Here is a 22,642-nt window from a genome sequence, read left to right on the forward strand (position 1 = left end):
TACTATTTGAGACACAACAATTTCAAGAGGGAAAGGGGAAATAAAAAATACTCAAAGCGGCTCTGATCCTAGTGATGTGCAAATTCTTCAGAGAAACAACTTACTGCTCATTTGAAATTTAAACATTTTCCCAATAGTGTATTGTTCTAAATGTATCCACGTTCCAATCACATCTGCAGGTAAAATGTTCTAAAGAGATTAAATTAATGTTTGAACATAGCCTGGCAAACAGGCATTTTAGTACACTTAACTGTGGGAGGAGTGGCTTCTCTGCCAGTGGCAGACTGTTCAAAGCAGCATTGCCATGTGCAGCAAAGGTTTAATGTAAATCAGTGTTTCTCAACTCCAGTCCCCAAGTACCCCTAACAGGCCAGATATTCATTATATTCTAACTAGAGCACAGGTGAAATAATCAGCTGATCAGTAACTATGGTTACTAACCTGTGCTTACCCAATCAGTTGACTATTTCACCTGTGACCTAGATAAAATATAATGAAAATCTGGCCTGTTAGGGGTATTTGAGGATTGGATTTGAGACAACTGATGTTAATGATCCCTTTAGAAAGAATTAAATGACAACACAATTTCATACATCTAGAAACTAAATTGAAACTATTTTTGTACAATACAATAGTGGATATTGTGCACAAATAATAAGCCTATATGAGCTGCGCTAAAGTACTCACATTCCTCCCTTACTCACACACCTGCTCCATACAAGTTTGTAGTTAAAGGGACAGTCTAGTACAAAACAAACTTTCATTATTCAGATAGGGCATTGTTGGTGTATCTGGTCACAGCAAGCAATCTGAAGTCAGGGCCATAATGAAACCTACAGTACAGAAGTTATATTTAAAATAGTTTCATATATAGATGAATTAATCAACATGATATCTATGCACATAGCTTATAATGATATCTCACCTTTTGCATGACATAATTCCCCCTTTCCATTCTAAGATATGAGGGACACATGTATTGGAATTGACAGAAATCCAGTGGTAATGAGTGAGGGTATTTACGGTATGTGCAGTATAGACATTCTTACCAAGAAGAGAGTCCGTTATTTTTGAATCCTCATATTTATGTTCTTTAGCTAAACATCTTATCCATGCTTAAAACTACAACATTTCATTAGTATGTTTGGGGATATGGCATTTTCATTCTCCCTCTATGACTTGTAGTTGGGACCTAGGATTGCATGCTCACAACTGATTAATATGGACCCATTTATCCATAAAAAGTATAATTTTTAGGGATCCTAATTTTATAGGCAACTGGAGATATTTTGGATGTAATGACAAATGGACCCTTCCATGATGGAAGGAACTTTTTCTCCAAAAACATGATCTATCCAAAAAGTATAAAGAAAAACTTTATAGTTTATTTCATATTCCTTTTTTGGAAGTTTTGAGATCATAATAAGTTTTAGCAGCAGTTGCGGCCTTCTTTATGTTCCTTTGAGCAAAAGCATATTGCAGATGCTTCCTTAAGTTTTCCACATATTGATGGGTAGTAGCAGCAATTATTAATTTCTGGTCTCATGTACTGTACAGTAAATGTTGAGGTAGAAACATTATTTTACCAGTCATCATTTCAAAAGGTGACATCTTAGTAGCACTACTTGGAGTTGCTCTTAATGCCATTAGGATTAGAGATAATTTTACATCCCAGTCCTTGCCAGTTTCACTCACAAACCTTTGGAGGATTTTCACAGTGGACTGGGTGTAACACTCTACACCAACACTAGAGGAGCTATCTTTAAACCCCTAGTATTTTCCACATTTTTGTCATCACTCCCCCGATCGGATTTGATTCTCTGGGATAAACTAAATCTGGAAAACACTTAATTGATTAGCAATGCTGCGCATGTTGCAGCACTATTATTAGGTGCACTGATGCACTCTACCCATTTGGTGAACAGCCATGTTACTGGTAACTTGTATCTGTTACCTCTTGAAGACCTAGTTACTGGACCAATAAAATCAATTTATATATCTGACCATGGCATTACCATCCCCCTTTTCTGAAATTTCACTCTATGCGTTGGTGCAGTGGGTTGGAACTATGGACAGATGAAACAACCTCAACAGTAAGTTTAAACATCCTTCAACATATGCATCCAAAAAGCATAGTCACACAATATTTCATATGTTAATTTGGCACCACGATGGTCAGATGAGGGAGCATCATGGGCATGTTGAAGCATGAGACCCTGGAACTGGGTAGGTACAACCCATTGTTGGATACCTGTTTTGGAGGTTCTAATTAACAAACCATCCTGTAATTTGAATTGTGATTTGGACTTCATTAAGATTCTAAGATCGTCCTTGCCAATACAGTCATATTTTGAGATGGGGTTGTTTTCAAGGTCTTGTATGTGTTTATAGAAGATGCCTATAATGGGGTTTTATTTTTGACTAGTGATCAGGTCCTCACTAGGAGAATCCTGACTCCATTGTACCAGGTTAGGCTCATTTTGTTGTTTTCTGGTAATGGGCTCTACCTGAATTGCACCCATTAAGTGGTCAATATTGAGGAGCTCTCCAGTTATGGCTTCTTCTTTGGCTAATGAATCTGCAAGATTATTGCCTTCCTCAACAGGACCTTGAATTCTGGAATAACCCTTGGTCTTTTTCTAGTGTATGGTTAACCCTTTGGAAACCACTAGTTCATCAACTTCACAGAACAACTTACCATGTTTGGCTGGTTTGTTGTTAGTCTTCTGCATGCCATTTTTTTTCCAAGTTGGCAGGTATTCAACAAAACTGTAACGCACATAATTTGAGTTAGTAATGATCACAAATACAAGAATTTCTCATTTAATAGCCATTTCAATGTTTTTTAAAATAGCAGTAAGTTCTACTACTTGACTGGATCTTGGTCCAATGTTGAATCCTACAAAAGTATTTGGGAATCCATTTGCCCAAGCTATACCAATACCAGTGACTAATCTGTGCTCATTATCAATAGTGGTATGGTAAGAACATCCATCAACATATACCCAAGGTAATGAGTGACAATGGTCCTCATTGTATATTTTAAATGAGGAAAGCAATTGTTCCTCCAGGAAATAATTTTCTATTAACTCTTCCCCATGATCCTTAGCAGTACAATCATGAAGCTCAGCAAGCCCCTGTCCGACTGGATTATTTTTGTTTTGCTTATAGCTAATTTCTAAAGGCCAGCCTTGTAAGAAAAGAGTCCAAGCTGTTATGCGGCTATTGGACAGGTTCCCATCTCTTATTTTCTTACTTTGCAAATATTGCAAAGGCTGGTGGGCTGTTTTTACAATAATTTTTTCACCTTCTATGTAGCTGCGGAAATTGTGTAGAGCCCATACAGTAAATAAGAGGGCTTTTTTGCAATCATTAAATTTTATTTCTACAAGGGATAACGTTTTGCTTGCATAAGCAATGACTTTGCTTGAATTGTCCTGTTTTTGGTATAAAACAGCACTCATGCTTACATCTGTGTAACCTGTTTCTAAGTAGAAAGGTTTACCACCTTCAGGGTAAGCTAAGCAAGGTGTTTGAGTGAGTTTCCTCTTAAGCTCTCTAATGGCTGCCTCTTGGGTCTCACTCTAGTGTCATACTTCATCCATCTTTAGAAGATGTAGTAGTGGTTTTGCTAATTTTGCATTATTATCAATAAATTTGCAAGAATAATTTGTCATACCCAGAAATTTTCTTAATTCCTTTAAGTTGGTTTGGTTCTTAGAATTTATTATGGCTTCAACCTTTTTCTTCTGTCCCAAGAAGTTGACACGTGTGTGAGCATTGGGCTTTTTGTAGGGATAATTTGACACCTGCCCTTTTAAGTTGGCTGAGCACATTTAAGCTTTTGTGATGTGTTTTTCAAAGTCTGTGCTTTTGATTAACACATCATCAACATAAGATAACGTCCCCCTTTCTAGTGCATCAGGCATAGCCTTATGCAAGAATACAGCAAATTCATGTCCTGCATTTATTTATCCAAATGGAAGTCTTTGGAATGCATATTGAACCTTCTGGAAGGAAAACGCAAGTTTATACTGGTCTTCCTCATGTACCTTTATGGTCCAGTATCCCTGCGCAATGGCAGTAAATATCTTAGATCCTTGCATCTGCGCTAGGCACTGGTCAATGTATGGCACAGGCCAGCCAGACATGTATACTCGTTTGTTTAGCTGTCCTAGGTCAGCACACAAATGCCATTGTCGATTGAGTTTAAGAATACCAAGATTAGGATTATTATAAGAGCTATGCACCTGTCTGATGATACCCCTTTCTTCCAAGGTCCTTATGATTTCTGCAAGAGAATCTTATGAGGCTAAAGGGAGTCTGTATTGCTTAACAAATACAGGTGGTGCATTGGGATCGGTTTTGGATTCTTGTAATGTGTAGGTCTGTAGTCCCACAGTCATAAGAATCCCTAGAATAAATATCCTTGTACTCCATCAGGAGTTTTCGTAGCTGTTGGCGTTAATCATCACTGGAACAGCCATTAGCTAAGGAGATTTGCTTTTCAACTATTTGCTGAAATCCAGGAAAGATTTCAGACTGTCCTAGATGTGAGGTCCCTTGATTATAATTTACATTACCCCAATGGTTCTGGATATTTATTTATTCTTGTTCTTCGATCGGTTGATCAAATACTAGGGAGGCTTCTTCAATTTTACAGATGCCTTCCTCTGAGCTGAAAGGATAAATAGATTGAATTGTAAATAATCCTTCTGGCATGTATGCAAAGATTTCTAGATTGTAAATTCCCACAGGAATAGGGCCATCAATCCCTCCTGTATGTGTTTGTAAATTTTGTCCTGTATCTTACAAGTCTTGTATTGTTTTATTTAAATGAATTGTATGCATGGACAGTGCTGCGAATATGTTGGCGCTTAATAAATAAAGTATAATAATAATAAATAATAAAGGATTGTTCTATTAACTGTTCTTCAATTAAGTACCTTTCAGGCATTAGCCCAATTACATTTTTCTGGAACCCAAAAGTGCAATAACTGGATTCCAGAGCATATCCTATGGTAGTTCACAATAACATGTATTGGAATAATTCCAATATTTACCATAGGAGTATGGGTCATTGTTATACCCATATTTTGCATTCTCTGGGAGATGCAAATTAGCACTTCAGAAGTTTTTATCTTCTGACCCCTTTTTTAACTGTAAGGGTAAGAGATATTTATCAGCCTCAGCAAGGATTACAATATCTTTAGATACCTGTATATTCACCGCATATGGCAATTGCTGGTTTGATTTCAGGGCTGCATTTTCATTCTGAAATATTTCAGGGTCCCCTTTTAACCTGCCCCAGAGGCAAAAGTTAAAGGGACAGTCAAGTCTATAAAAAACTTATATGATTGAAATAGGGCATGTAATTTTAAACAACTTTCCAATTTACTTTTATCACCAATTTTGCTTGGTTCTCTTGGTATTCTTAGTTGAAAGCTAAACCTAGGAGGTTCATGTGCTAATTTCTTAGACCTTGAAGGCCGCCTCTAATCTAAATGCATTTTGATAGTTTTCACCACTAGAGGGCATTAGTTCGTGTGTTTCCTATAGATAACATTGAGCTCATGCACGTGAATTTACTATGGAGTCAGCTCTGATTGGCTAAAATGCAAGTCTCTCAAAAGAACTGAAATAAGGGGGCAGTCTGCTGAGGCTTAGATACAAGGTAATTACAGAGGTAAAACGTGTATAATTATAACTGTGTTGGCTATGCAAAACTGGGGATTTGGTAATTCAGGGATTATCTATCTTTTAAAACAACAAAAATTCCGGTGTTGAATGTCCCTTTAATCAAATCTGTTTGTATGGCATATATATATAATAGATAGTCGCCAATATATATTTGATTATGGGGATTATTCAAAACTAAAAACAGGTGTTTCACTGATTTATTACCTATGGAGATAGATAATAAACATTTAGCTTTAATGTTATAGCTTTCAGAGTTATCATATAGGTCATGGACCCAGTGATCTTGGGGAGAAAGATATTTGATCATTTCAGGATTTATTTTTTTGTGCTAATAAGCCTTTGTTTATATAGCTAGCTATCTGTTTTAAATTTAATTTAGCATACTTGCGGCTAAATTACGAGTTGTTCGTTAAGGTAAAAAAGCAGCGTTAAAGGGACAGTCTAGGCCAAAATAAACTTTCATGATTCATATAGAGCATGCAATTTTAAACAATTTTCCAATTTACTTTTATCACCAATTTTGCTTTGTTCTCTTGGTATTCTTAGTTGAAAGCTTAACCTAGGAGGTTCATATGCTAATTTCTTAGACCTTGAAGCCCACCTCTTTTCAGATTGCATTTTAACAGTTTTTCAACACTAGAGGGTGTTAGTTCACGTATTTCATATAGATAACACTGTGCTCGTGCACGTGAAGTTATCTGGGAGCAGGCACTCATTGGCTAGACTGCAAGTCTGTCAAAAGAACTGAAAAAAGGGGCAGTTTGCAGAGGCTTAGATACAAGATAATAACAGAGGCTTAAGTATATTATTTATGTCCAAATAATAAGTTGGGTATATATAATCTCAGCTGGTAACAAGCAGAAATATTTAAAATTATATACCCATTGTTCAATTCAAATTAAGCTTCGCAAAAAGATATATTACTATGGAGACATAAAGAATACATTATATACTTAATTCTTACATAAGAATTAGTAACTTCGGACACAGATAATTTGGTATATCAGATCTCCAGATACAAGTATATAGCAGCTCTTACTCCAGCCCACATTTAACACTAAAGTACTAGGAGCAATAACCTTCACTTTGACTTATTTGCTGACATCAGTAAAATCGGTGCTTAAGAGTGATTTTAAGTGTATTCCTATTTTAAACGTAACCCAATAAAAGTTATATTTTAATTTGTAATCTGTTTTCTCCCCTTCCACTTATTCCTTAGGGAATAATTTGTATCATCCAGTTAGATTCAATTTATTTTTTAGACCTAGGAGTGCTAGAAGTGTATACTTTCTCTTGCTTTGCTAAATTATTATAACTGTGTTGGTTATGCAAAACTGGGGAATGGGTAAAAAAGGGATTATCTATCTTTTAAAACAATAAAAAGTCTGGTGTAGACTGTCCCTTTAACAGGTCTTAACGCTGCTTAGGGGCACCGCACACTCTTTGGCCTTACCGCAAAACGACTTACGTAAACTTCATAAAGTCTTTTTCTATGGTAATTCCATAGCGCCGGTATTACGAATCTGTCCTGGGAGGCCAAAAAGTGAGCAGTACACCCTCTACCTCCAAGATCCCTAACACATTTTAAAGTCAGTAGTTAAGAGTTGTATGGTACAACGCCGTAGAATAAAACTCATAACTAAAGTGCTAAAAAGTACACTAACACCCATAAACTACCTATTAACCCCTAAACCGAGGCCCTCCCGCATCGCAAATACTAAAAGAAAATTTTTAACCCCTAAAATCGCTGCCACTATAATAAACATATTAACCCTTAAACAGCTGCACTCCCGCCTCGCAAACATAAGTTAAATATTATTAACCCCCTGAGCTCTGTACCGTGTTGGAGCTATTTTTAGCCTCCTGTATTTTACTTTGGTGGCTCTTTGGAATAAATGTTTTTCATTATATTTGACTCCCCGAGTAGTGCCTGCCTCATTTTTCTCATTATTAACCCCTAATCTGCCGTCCCTAATGATGCTGCCACTATATTAAATGTATTAACCCCTAAATCTAAGTCTAACCCTAACCCTAACACCCCCTAACTTAAATATAATTTAAATAAATCTAAATAAAATTACTTTAATTAACTAAATTATTCCTATTTAAAACTAAATATTTACCTATAAAATAAACCCTAAGTTAGCTACAATATAACTAAGAATGTGTGACTAGAGGGCTCTATGAAAAAATGTATAATGTATAAAAGCAATTATAAACTCAGCTCAGGAAGGTCTGTGTGAGCTAGAGGGATTCGATATATGAAGGCACAGCAGTGAAACCATTCACACATTTAACATCCCCCTTAAAAATGTTACTTAATAGAGGAATTGTTTGAGGGGTACATACATACTTCTCTGGCACCACCTTCTAATTTCAACCCACCCAAGATGATGTCACATATATTGATTTATTTCAGCAGTTAGTCATGGAAGATTTGGAAAAAATACCAAAATTCCCTAAAGGTCACACAAAACTTTGGCCAAATGAGGACAGAGCCCTTAAGTCGCTAGCCAACAATCCCTGTTTGGTGATTAGGCAGGCGGACAATGGGGGCAGTATAGCCCTCCAGGACTATACCGACTATGTGAGTGAAGCACAAAAGATCCTTTGTAACAGTGAATATTACAGAACATTGGATACAGACCCTACACAAATATTTTCAAAGAAACTTTTACAGATTTTGGAGTTTGGTAGTAGTGAGGGAATTTTGAATTCAAAGGAGAGGAGATATCTTACTCCCCCTCACCCGTCAGTCCCTTACTACTATCATCTTCCCAAGATTCATAAAGACCCGGTAAGACCGACGGGTAGGCTGATTATTGCAGGCATTAATAGTTTGACTGATAAACTATCTGAATATATAGATAGTTACATGCAAAGGTATGTCCAAAATCTTCCATCTTTCATCCGTGACACTACGGATCTAATACAAAAACTTAAAGAAGTTAAATGTGATCAAGATGCAATTTGGGTGACTGCAGACATCAGTGCCCTGTATTCGAACATATCTCATGAATTGGGGCTGTTCATGGTCAAACATTATCTGGAGGATGATCCATGTATGTGCGTCTACAACACAGAAGGAATATTTATTAAAATTAATTGATTTCATTTTGAAACATAATTATTTTAAATTTTTAGATGAGTTTTACTTACAAATCAAAGGTACGGCCATGGGCACAAGGTTTGCCCCTAGTTTTGCAAATCTTTTTATGGGTTATTTCGAAGATAAATATATTTATAACTCAAACTGGAGGGGCAACCTGGTGTTCTATGGCCGTTACTTTAACAATTTAATATTTGTTTTTAAGGGGACTGTTGAAGGGGCTCACTCATTTTGTTCACATTTGAATGATAATGAAATGCGTATCCAGTTTACCTCCAATGTGCAACCAGACACTATTGAATTTTTAGATTTAACACTAACTTGGGATAAGGACCACAATATTTGTACTTCTACTTATTTTAAAACAGTTGACTGAAACAATTTTTTACATTATGCATGTAATCACTATCAACAATGGAAAAATAATATTCCATTTAGTCAATTTTGTCAAATTAAAAGAAATTGTAGTTCAGAAGATAAATTCCATGAACAATCTAAAATTTTAATAGAAAGACTTAAAGAAAAGGGGTACCCTTCTGAGATTATTGACAATGGATATAAAAAAGCTTGTAGGATAGATAGATCTACTATACTGCAGCCCAAAAAAAAAAAAACAGAGAAAACCAGCAAAAGTAAATCTACTAGTGATATAGAACAACCACTGTTTGTTGCCCAATTTAATTAAAATTTCAAGGTGATCAAAAAAACTGTACAGAAACACTGGCCTATTTTACTCAAAGACCCTATACTTAAGAGAAATTTGAGTGCTCATCCTAGTATTGTTTTTAGAAGAGCACCCAATATAAAACAATCTCTGGCTCCCAGTAAAGTGGTCATTTCTAAAAAAGCCATTAGGAACACATTTAACAATGGAGTAAGTCACAAAGGCACCTATAGATGTGGGAAATCAAGATGCTACATGTGCAAATTCATAACCCATGCTGCTAAAAATATAAAAGCACATACCACTGGGGAATTTTTTCAAATAGGAGAACACCTCACTTGTAGTTCAACATATGTTATTTATGTGTTGTCCTGCAAGTGTAGTGTTCAGTATCTAGGGCGCACAACACGTAATACTCGCAGCAGATGGAGCGAACACCTTAGAAACATCAGAAAAAAAATCAGATAAACATAGCGTATCCAGACACTATATCCAGTAACATAATGGGGATCACTGCAGTTTTAAGATTACACCTTTAGAAAGCATCCCTTGTTCAAGTAGATACAATAGATTCAATAAGTTGCCTCAAAGGGTGTGAGGATTGTCCGAGTTTGTATGCTGTCCCTTTAAGGATTTTAGTTCCTCTTACTATTTAAGGACCCACCTCCTATTTACCTACGCTGGCGAATTGAGTGTTGTAGCGACTTTGCTACGGATTCCTATCCTTGCTAGCTTTGAGTATTTACCTTCCTACGATTCCTGTTGCCTGTTTTCAGACTTTCTGAAGCTTCCAGTTGCTAATTGGGTGTTTCCAGCTGTCTCTCTCCTTGCTTCCAGAGAGATCGTGAGCTCCACTCTGACGTCATCAGCTATGGACGTGCAGAGCAACCTGATCAGCCTGTCTCACTCCCGGCATCTCCGGTTCCAGCGTGAGCTCTCAGTGTAACCTGTTCAGCCTGTCTCACTCCCGGCATCTCCGGTACCAGCGTGAGCTCATTCCTACTGATAACGGTAACACATTTATTTTGCCAAGTCGATATAAGTAAAGTTATTCCTATTTAATCTTACTGCTTCGCTTTGGCATATATTAAGTCAATGTGATAACTGGGGAAATCTCGTTATAGTTATCACAGTGACACACAACTACTATTTTGAATACAAAGGTGCTAATCTTATACCTTAGTACTAAGAACTGAACTGTAATATTATCTAAAGAAATACCTAGAATTAAGTAGTACATTACATAATTCGCCAGCCACAAAAAAGTGAGGAATTAGCTATATAAAATTCCTAATAAATTTCTGCACCTTGTGAAATTTGAAGTACTACTTAGAGGCTGACATGGATCAGGATACTATGTCAAATCGTATCCAGGCTCTGTCAGATAGAATGGATTTCATTAGCAACTCCTTCCAAGAACTACAAGTTGAGAACCAGGCACTAAAGGCCTGTCTTAGAGAAGTTCTCTCAGTAAAACCTAGTCAAACAGAGATACACCCAGAACCCTCAGTTTCACCCCCTGAAAAGTTCACTGGGACTCGTTCTCAATTCAGAGAATTTAAAAACTCCTGCTTGTTATTATTTGAGCTCAAACCCAGAACTTATCCCTCAGAGAGGGTTAGAGTACTGACTGTGATCTCGTACCTCAGGGGTGAACCGAGAGCCTGGGCGGATTCATATTATGAGAGACAGGATTCTATATTGGGATCATTAGATGGGTTTTTTGCTGAAATGTCTATCCTTTATGATGACCCATTCAAACAGATTTCTGCAGAGAACACTTTGAGATCCCTTAAACAATCAAAAAATCCTGTAGAAGTGTATATAACTCAGTTTAAAATCTCTGCCACTGACTCTCTATGGAACGAAGTATCCCTAAAAAATCAGTTCCGAATTGGTCTCTCAGAAGAGATTAAAGACGAGCTTTCTCGCATTGGAATTCCAGAATCCCTTGAGGAACTGTTTTCTCTTGCTATAAGTATTGACCAAAGCCTCAGGGAGAGGCGCTCAGAGAAAGCAAGCTCCTCCAAAAAGTATATTCCTTCCCCGAGTTACACCACGAAGGATTATGCTCAACCTATGGAAATAGGGTTTGTGAAAGGGCCGCTACCACCTCAGGAAAAATTGAGGAGAAAAGCTCAAAATCTGTGCATGTATTGCGCAGCTACAAATCATGAGGTTAAGGACTGTCCAGCCCTCTCTAAACAAAAATCATGTAAGTTATCCAACTTCCATTTAAGTTCTGCGAGTGATTCACTGTCATCCAGGTTTATAACCATACCCATTGTTTTGCAGTGGGACAACAACAGGATCACGACTGAAGCTATTGTTGACATGGGTTCCTGTGGGAATTTTGTTGATATGAAATTTGCCAAATGTAATAAAATTCCATTGTTGTGTAAGCATAACCCTGTCTCTGTAAAGGTTATTGATGGTAGGTCTTTGTCCACAGGTCCAGTCACCCATCAGACATTACCACTACATCTTTCCATAAAGACTTACATTTCTGGGGATTTAACCTTAGATGTCATACATTCCCCTATGTTTAATGTCATACTAGGAATTCATTGGTTACGCCAACATAAACCTCTAATTGATTGGTATAATCTTAGTCTCACTTTTCCTCCAACCACTTCTCCCGAAACAAAACATAGTACAACTACAGTACTAAACGTCACAGAATCAGCTATTCCCACACATTATCTTGATTTTAGTGACGTATTTGATAAAAAGGATGCTGAAACTCTGCCACCTCATAGGGCATACGATTGCCCGATTGATCTCCTTCCTGGGGTTTCCATCCATTTCGGGCATATCTATTCATTATCTAAGCCCGAACTGGAACATCTAAAGAATTATATAGATGAAAACCTCAGGAAGGGGTTTATAAGACCTAGCACCTCGCCTGCTGGGGCTGGCATGTTCTTTGTCACTAATAAGGATGGGTCTTTAAGGCCTATTATTGATTACAGAGAGCTGAACAGACGCACTAGGAAAAATAGGTACCCACTCCCACTTATACCCGAGCTGATAGAGAGATTGAGGGGTGCCTCGGTTTTCACAAAATTGGATCTCCGAGGTGCCTATAATCTCATCAGAATGAGAGCTGGAGACGAATGGCTTACAGCATTCAGGACCAGATATGGCCTGTTTGAGTATACTGTAATGCCATTCGGATTGTGTAACGCTCCAGCTACATTTCAATGTTTAATTAATGACATTTTCAGGGACATACTAGATGTTTACGTGGTTGTATATTTGGATGACATCCTGATCTACTCTACAGACCTTAACCAACACAGATTACATGTAAGGAATGTCCTATCCAGATTAAGAGAACACCGGCTTTATGCCAAACTTGAAAAATGTATCTTTGACACAGATGATATAGCTTTTCTAGGGTACCATATCACTCCATTAGGAATTAGTATGCAAGAAGACAAGGTGCAGGCCATACAGACTTGGCCTATCCCCACCTCAAAGAAAGAAGTCCAGCGCTTTCTAGGCTTCTCTAACTTCTATAGGAAGTTTATTCCAGGATTTGCTAGAATAACCAAACCACTAACCGATCTCACAAAACTCAGAGTTCAAGTGGACTAGTCAGACGCAGACAGTGTTTGATCTGCTAAAACATAAATTCTCATCAGCTCCTATCTTACAGTTCCCAGATTTGGACAAACAATTTATTCTCGAAGTTGACGCATCCGAATATGCGATTGGGGCCATCTTATCACAGAGAAAATCCTATAAAGAACCCTTACACCCTGTGGCATTCTTCTCAAGACTTATGCTCCCTGCAGAACTCAATTATCCGGTTGGGGAAAAGGAGCTCCTGGCCATTAAGAGCTCTTTTGATCATTGGCGTCATCTGCTAGAAGGCGCACATCATCCCATAGTAATTTATACCGACCATAAAAACCTCCAGTACTTACAGTCCAACAGGACTCTATCATCTAGGCAATTACGTTGGAGCCTCTACTTCTCCAGATTCCGTTACATTATCACCTATCGACCAGGTACAAAAAATGGTAAGGCTGACGCCTTATCTAGAAAGGACCAAAGAATCTCTCCTATCCAGATTCCTTCTACCGTGATACCGAAACATTGCATTGTTGGTATACTGACGGACTTGATTCTTTATCTACAGGATAAACCACTGAGTATTCTACACTTAGACTCAGACCAATTATACAGATACCAGGATAGGTTCTATGTGCCCCCCTCTCTCAGACCATCTGTAATTAATATGGTTCATAACTCACCCTTAGCCGGACATATGGGCCTCACGAAATCTCAAGATCTCCTGAAGAGATCCTTTTGGTGGCCTACTATGACAAAAGATTTGAAACTCTATATCTCACGGTGTAACATCTGTGCCACAACAAAACATTCTAGACAACTTTCCACTGGGTTACTCCATCCAATGCCGGTTCCACATGCTCCATGGGAGATGGTTTCATTGGACTTAATTGTTGAACTCCCTATGTCGATGTCATATACTACTATTTTGGTTGTAACTGATTTGTTTTCAAAGATGGCACATTTTGTCCCACTCACTGCTTTACCTTCGGCTGAAAAAACAAGCAACATCTTTGTTAAGGAAATCATTCGATTACATGGCATCCCCAAAGTTCTGATAAGTGATAGAGGAACGCAGTTCACCTCCAGGTTCTGGAGAAACCTTTGCAAAGCATTACATATAGATCAACGTCTCAGCACCTCCTATCACCCCCAAACTAATGGGCAAACGGAGCGTGTGAATCAGTGCCTCGAACAGTACCTGAGATGCTACTGCTCGCATCAGCAAGACACATGGGCGTCCTACTTACCTCTGGCTGAGATTGCTTACAATAATAGCAAAAGTTCCTCAACTGGATACAGTACCTTCTTCATCAACTATGGGTACCATCCTCGTTTTGATCTTTTTCCACGTATTGAAACACCTTGTCCACGAGTCAATGATCTGGTGAATGACATGTCCCAGATCTTCACGTCTGTAAGGGACAATATCCATCAAGCCCAATCTACTCAACAAAGTCACTACAACCTTCGCCATAGAAAGGACCATGAGTACTCCGTGGGTCAACTTGTCTGGCTCTCAACTAAGAATTTGAAGCTCCCTTATCCTAGTCGGAAGTTAGGTCCATTGTTCATTGGACCTTACCCTATCCTTCGTTTGGTTAATCCTGTTACAGTTACTCTCGATCTTCCTTCTACCATCCGGATTCACCCTACATTCCATATCTCCTTGGTCAAGCCTTGTACCTCGCCTCCGTCTGGCCCTACCTCTCTGACTGTTCCTAGAGTTGATGTCCCTGATGTTGACTATGAAGTTCAGACCATCCTTGATTCCCGTTACCGTCATGGACGGCTGTTTTATTTGATTCATTGGAAGGGTTACGGACATGACGAGGATTCCTGGGAGCCAGCCTCTAATGTGTCAGCACCTAGGTTGGTTTCCGTTTTTCATAGGAGGTATCCGGATAGACCATGGCCTTGAACCTCGCTGTGGTTCCTTTTTTGGGGGGCCTATGTGAGGATTGTCCGAGTTTGTATGCTGTCCCTTTAAGGATTTTACTTCCTCTTACTATTTAAGGACCCACCTCCTATTTACCTACGCTGGCGAATTGAGTGTTGTAGCGACTTTGCTACAGATTCCTATCCTTGCTAGCTTTGAGTATTTACCTTCCTACGATTCCTGTTGCCTGTTTTCAGACTTTCTGAAGCCTCCAGTTGCTAATTGGGTGTTTCCAGCTGTCTCTCTCCTTGCTTCCAGAGAGATTGTGAGCTCCACTCTGACGTCATCAGCTACGGACGTGCAGAGCAACCTGATCAGCCTGTCTCACTCCCGGCATCTCCGGTTCCAGCGTGAGCTCTCAGTGTAACCTGTTCAGCCTGTCTCACTCCCGGCATCTCCGGTACCAGCGTGAGCTCATTCCTACTGATAACGGTAACACATTTATTTTGCCAAGTCGATATAAGTAAAGTTATTCCTATTTAATCTTACTGCTTCGCTTTGGCATATATTAAGTCAATGTGATAACTGGGGAAATCTCGTTATAGTTATCACAGTGACACACAACTACTATTTTGAATACAAAGGTGATTCTGCTAATCTTATACCTTAGTACTAAGAACTGAACTGTAATATTATCTAAAGAAATACCTAGAATTAAGTAGTACATTACAAAGGGAGACTTATTGGATCCACAAGTTTGGTTCTCTATTTCCTTATGGGCTCAATGAGGTTATAGACTCTGCAGCATTTTGAGAGTAATCGTTACTAATTATTCCCTTAAAGGTGTAAAAATATTTTTACTTCATATCCTGGGGGTCTCTCATGTATATATATGTAGGTATATTCATGTAGTTTGCATATATATATATTATATATATATATATACAAATGTATATTTTTTACAGTATTTTATGTATATTTACACATGCTTATCATCTTATCTATCTAATAGGTCCTTACCCATGTGTTTCAGCTCTTTTTTGTTTAAAAGTCCTATAGTAAGAAAATCAATTTGTAGGCAAAGGGCCCCACAGGTTGGGAATGAGAGTAGATATATTGGGTCCTTGACATGATAGTGGCGTTTTAGGCTGGGCCCTTTGGGCATTATTCTGTTTACACTTTACTATCAGTCATACATATTCTTTTTATTCTTGGACTTTTACTGTTGCAAGTGATTGCAGATTCATTCCTGAATAGCAAAAGCTTAGAGACTATTCCAACTGTAGCAGCCAGAGGACTTCTTTATTGGACTGATGTTTATAACAATAGTTCTAGGTCTCTTTCACATCACACATTCATCTCACCAAATTTTGGTTTAGTTATCTGATTCATATTTATATAAGAATTGCATTATTTATTATCATCTTGTTTATATTAGTGACTTTACACTTAGTTGTCATTTTTTCACTTCCATAAGTCAAAGCCCAGGTTATTCCTTGTGTGAGATAGGTCCATATTGTGGTAATTTCATCTTTATGATTGTAATAGCCATCAACTTCGTCTATACATCATGTCAGTACGACAAAAGTACCCATTTCAAATTGATTGAATATCTGACATCATATAATTACACATATTTCATTTATAATATACATTGAGTGTAGGTATCCACGTTATACACTACATATAGGTGATATTATTAGTTTCTTTGCATCACTTGTTATATAGCCACATTTGCACAGGTCTATACAGATCATCAATATGCGTACCACCTATCACTATTTTAGATTAATTTTGTGTTTATAACTATTTTTAATAGGCAACGTATCACTTATTATAAATTTATATTTTTAATCAACCACTTCTTAATAGTTGGTGTATCACTCATTATTAATTATTATATTTATGTAATACACTGGCACATACACATAATGTCAGTTTGGTAAGAGTATCCTCTCCAAATGGATTTATATCTGACATCAAATAATTATAAAGATTCTATTCATATTATGTATTGAGTGTAGGTATCTACGTTACAAACTGCATATAAGTTGATATTATTAGTTTCTATGCATCACTTGTCATGTGTACATGTCTATACAGATTATCAGTTTGCGTAACAATTATTACAATTTTACACTTATTTGGTGTATATAACTAATTTTATTAGTTAGCGTACAGTTTATTATTCATTTTTATATCAATTCAACTATTTTTGAATAGTGAGCGTATCACTTACTATTAATTTTTATATTTATATAACACACTAGCACATATATATTATTGCACACACTAGTATTTCAATATAGTTATTAGGATGAATCATTTTGACCCTATATACTTATTTATATTTCATTCCAACATAGGCATTCCATTATTTTGATACATCGTTTAGCACGCCCACAGATAGGGGTTTACAGTTTAGTTTATATCCATTTAGTTAATATTATTTATATCATCATTTCTACTTTAATCCACCGTGAGATAGCATCATGATTTCAATATAGCAATATTACTGATAGTTAATTTTTGTTTTTAGTAAGGTTAATATAGTGTACTGTTGTATGAATGGATCATTCTTTATTCTATATTAATTATCTTGTTCACAAGTATAGAACATTTTAGCTCGAACATCGCATTTGTCTATGTATTTAACAACATTTACGTGCAATGTTTATCCCTTTAAGGTGGCTATACGACTTAAGGCAGTCTCTAGTACTAGTAATTTAATAACTATGGTTCCATATTATATGGAGTATTTTAGTTGAAAACACAACTCTGGTTACACATTGGAGGCTAACGGTGATCATTATCGCTATGAACAAGATCAGCTACTCATGTTTTCTGTACGAGTGTCAGGTGATGTCCACAGCTGTTGTCAATATATGTATATTTCAATGAATTACTATATGTTAACAGGGCGGTCGTCTGACCGCGGTGATGTGCGTTTTAGGTTTTTATTATAACACTATATATGTATATTGATGGACTGGGTTGAATACAGGGTAATTGATTAATATGTGAGACATTGTACTTCTATTGCCAATAGGACAACACAGCTATGTTAGTCATGTATAAGCCTGAGGAGATCAGGCAGCGATTGGTTCAAATTTACACACCCCCAAACAAAAAAAAGGGGGAGGGGGATATCAGAGGTTTGGTAATGAGCGGCAATATATAGCTGGTTTAAATGTATGTTTTATTATGCCTGAGGAAACGGCCAAGTGAGCCGAGAAACGCGTAGCAAATACCACATTTTTTACTTTGCTCACTCGCTTTTATTATAAGGACTTTGTTTTATCAATGATTAAAGGATTTGTTTTTATATCATTGTCTACAATTCCTTAAGAAGTGAGTTTCTCATTACCATACCGCTGTGGAAGAGCCAGTGAGCCTGTTACTATCTGATTGCTGTGAGGAGAGTGTATACCAGAGAGAGCAAGCTGGTTTGCTCTGACAACCAGTCTGTTTCCACAAGGACATTGGTGTGCTCGGCAAGAGTGTGAGTACCCGGTGTATAGAATATTGCTGCACGTCTGGGCATTATTGCTATGGATACACACATTGGTCGTCTCTGTTTGTTTCCAATCTTTATAGATTCAACTGCTTCATTTGGAAGAAAGGAAAGTGTTTCCTGACTACTGGGGTCCCATCGTTGTTGGCTGGGAAAATATTAGACTATACCTTATACAAAACGGACAGTTTGTCTTTTTATCATATTGTGGACTCATTTATTGCGAGATATTGTTTACCTAATGAGGTGCCACCCTCCATTCTGATAATTTATATATAAGTTTTATTGGGATTATGTTATTTTATTGTATGTTTTAGTAAGCATATGGTCACATTAGGACCTATTAGCACCCTCTGGTGTTTGTTGCACTAATTACAATATAACTAATAGTTACATTGCAGCTAGCTTAGGGTTTATTTTATTTTATAGGTAAGTATTTCGTTTTATATAGGAATAATTTAGTTAATTGTAGTAATTTTATTTAAATTTATTTAAATTATATTTAAGTTAGGGGGTGTTAGGGTTAGGGTTAATATTAGGATTAATAACTAGGTAGAATAGTTATTAAATAGTTATCGACTATATAATAACTACCTAGCTAAAATAAATACAAAGTTACCTGTAAAATAAAACCTAAACTAAGTTACAATAACACCTTAGACTACACTACAATTAAATAAATTAACTAAATTAAAAACAATTAAATAAATTAAATTAGCTAAATCACAATTGCAGAAAATAAAAAACAAATTACAGATCTTTAAACTAATTACACCTAATCTAATAGCCCTATCATAAACCCCCCCCCCCCCCAACATAAAAAAACCCTAGCCTAAACTAAACTATCAATAGCCCTTAAAAGGGCCTTTTGCGGTGCATTGCCCCAAAGTAATTGCCCCAGCTCTTTTACCTATAAAAAAAGTTACAAGCAACCCCCCCAACAGTAAAATCCACCACCCACACAACCAACCCCCCAAATAAAATACTAACTAAAAAAACCTAAGCTCCCCATTGCCCTGAAAAGGGCATTTGTATGGGAATTGCTCTTAAAAGGGCAGTTAGCTCTATCGCAGGCCCAAACCCTAACCTAAAAATAAAACCCACCGAATACACCGTTAACAAAACCTAATACTAAACCCCGGAAGATTGACTTACTGTTCTGAAGACCGGACATCTATCCTCAAGGAAGCGGCAGAAGTCTTCATCCAACTGGGCCGAAGTCCTCAACGAAGCCAGGAGAAGTCTTCATCCAAGCCGGGCGAAGTGGTCCTCCAGACGGGCAGAAGTCTTCATCCAGACGGCATCTTCTATCTTCATCCATCCGAAGCGGAGCAGGTTCATCTTCAAGAAATCCGACGCGGAGCATCCTCTTCATCCAGAGTCTTCTTACTGAATGACGTTTCCTTTAAATGACATCATCCAAGATGGCGTCCCTTAGATTCCGATTGGCTGATAGAATTCTATCAGCCAATCGGAATTAAGGTAGAAAAAAATCCTATTGGCTGATGCAATCAGCCAATAGGATTGAAGTTTAATCCTTTTGGCTGATCCAATCAGCAAATAGGATTGAGCTTGCATTCTATTGGCTGATTGGAACAGCCAATAGAATATGAGCTCAATACTATTGGCTGATTGGATCATCCAATAGGATTGAAGCTCAATCCTATTGGCTGATTGCATCAGCCAATAGGATTTTTTCACATTTAATTCTGATTGGCTGATAGAATTCTATCAGCCAATCGGAGTCTAAGGGACACCATCTTGGATGATGTCATTTAAAGAAACCGTCATTCAGTAAGAAGACTCTGGATGAAGAGAATGCTCCACGTCGGATGTCTTGAAGATGGACCAGCTCCGCGTCAGATGGATAAAGATAGAATATGCCGTCTGGATGAAGACTTCTGCCCGTCTGGAGGACCACTTTGCCCGGGTTGGATGAAGACTTCTGCCGCTTCCTTGAGGATGGATGTCCGGTCTTCATAACAGTAAGTCGATCTTCAGGGGGTTAGTGTTAGTTTTTTTAATGGTGTATTGGGTGGGTTTTATTTTTAGGTTAGGGTTTGGGCCTGCACTAGAGCTAATTGCTGCAATGCCCACGCAAATGCCCTTTTCAGGGCAATGGGGAGCTTAGGTTTTTTTAGTTAGTATTTTATTTGGGGGGTTGGTTGTGTAGGTGGTGGGTTTTACTGTTGGGGGGTTGTTTGTATTTTTTTTTTTACAGGTAAAAGAGCTGATTACTTTTGGGGCAATGCCCCGCAAAAGGCCCTTTTAAGGGCTATTGTTAGTTTATTGTAGGCTAGGGTTTTTTTATTTTGGGGGGGCTTTTTTTATTTTGATAGGGCTATTAGATTAGGTGTAATTAGTTTAAATATCTTGTAATTTGTTTTTTATTTGCTGTAATTTAGTGGGGGTTTTTTTGTACTTTAGCTAATTGTATGCAATTTATTTAATTGTATTTAATTTAAGTCATTTATTTAATTGTAGTGTAGTGTTAGGTGTTAGTGTAACTTAGGTTAGGTTTTATTTTACAGGTACTTTTGTATTTATTTTAGCTAGGTAGTTATTAAATAGTTAATAACTATTTAGTAACTATTCTACCTTGTTAAAATAAATACAAACTTGCCTGTAAAACAAAAATAAACTCTAAGATAGCTACAATGTAACTATTAGTTATATTGTAGCTATCTTAGGGTTTATTTTACAGGTAAGTATTTAGTTTTAAATAGGAATTATTTAGGTAATGATAGGAATTTTATTTAGATTTATTGTAATTATATTTAAGTTAGGGGGTGTTAGGGTTAGACTTAGGTTTAGGGGTTAATACATTTAGTATAGTGGCAGCGACATTGGGGGCGGCAGATTAGGGGTTAATAAATGTAGGTAGGTGGCGGCGAAGTTAGGGACGGCAGATTAGGGGTTAATAATATTTAACTACTGTTTGTGAGGCGGGAGTGTGGCGTTTTAGGGGTTAATATGTTTATTATAGTGGCGACGATGTTGGGGGCAGCAGATTAGGGGTTAATAAGTGTAGTTAGGTTGCGGTGACATTGGGGGAGGGAGATTAGGGGTTAATAAATGTAGGTAGGTGGCGGCGATCTTAGGGACGGCAGATTAGAGGTTAATAATATTTAACGCATGTTTGCGAGGTGGGAGTGCGGCAGTTTAGGGGTTAATGTGTTTATTATAGTGGCGGTGACATTGGGGACAGCAGATTAGGGGTTGATAAGTATAATGTAGGTGGCGGTAATGTCTGGAGCGGAAGATTAGGGGTTAAAAAGTATAATGTAGGTGTCGGCGATGTCGGGGGCGGCAGATTAGGGGTTAATAAGTGTAAGTTTAGGGGTGTTTAGACTCAGGGTTAATGTTAGGGTGTTAGGTGTAAACATAACTTTAGTTTCCCCATAGGAATCAATGGAGCTACGTTACTGAGTTTTACGCTGCTTTTTGGCAGGTGTTAGACTTTTTCTCAGCCGGCTCTCCCTGTTGATTCCTATGGGAAATCGTGCACGAGCACGTACGACCAGCTCCCCGCTGACTTAAGCAGCGCTGGTATTGAAGTGCGATAAGGAGTTCAATTTTGCTCAACGCTTACTTCTTGCCTTTTAACGCCGGGTTTGTAAAAACCTGTAATACCAGCGCTGCAGGTAAGTGAGCGGTGAGAAAAAACTGCTCGTTAGCACCGCACAGCCTCTAACGCTAAACTCGTAATCTGGCCACCTGTTTTTCCAAGGTCATGCACTTGCATGGGGATAAATAAACCTCCCTTAAGTTTCTCAATCCCTGTAAGGAATTTGGAATGATCACCCCCTTTAGGGTATTTAGGATCCCTCTTGTAGAGATATAAGGTTAATACATCAGTGTTTAGGGAATTATTGGCTTTTTTCCCTGAATTATTAGCTCTTATGGGAGTTTGATCATCTATTTGTAGGACAGTTATTTCAGGTACAGAGCTATTACTGAAATTAATTTCAACAGCATCTGGTTGCTCTTCCACCACATGACAGTTATGTCTGGTGTGAGGTATGCTGGACTGTTCATGATTAATAGGTTTTTTTGACTTGTGACCAAATAATATTATTTATGCAATCAATTACGGTACTTAATCGCTTAAGACGATCAATACCAATTATTAAACGATTATTTGGTAGGTCCACTAAAATGACAGGGTGTCTTATTACCCTGTTTCCCAGCTTTAGT

Source organism: Bombina bombina, chromosome 5, assembly GCF_027579735.1.
Source record: "Bombina bombina isolate aBomBom1 chromosome 5, aBomBom1.pri, whole genome shotgun sequence".
Lineage (NCBI taxonomy): Eukaryota > Metazoa > Chordata > Amphibia > Anura > Bombinatoridae > Bombina > Bombina bombina.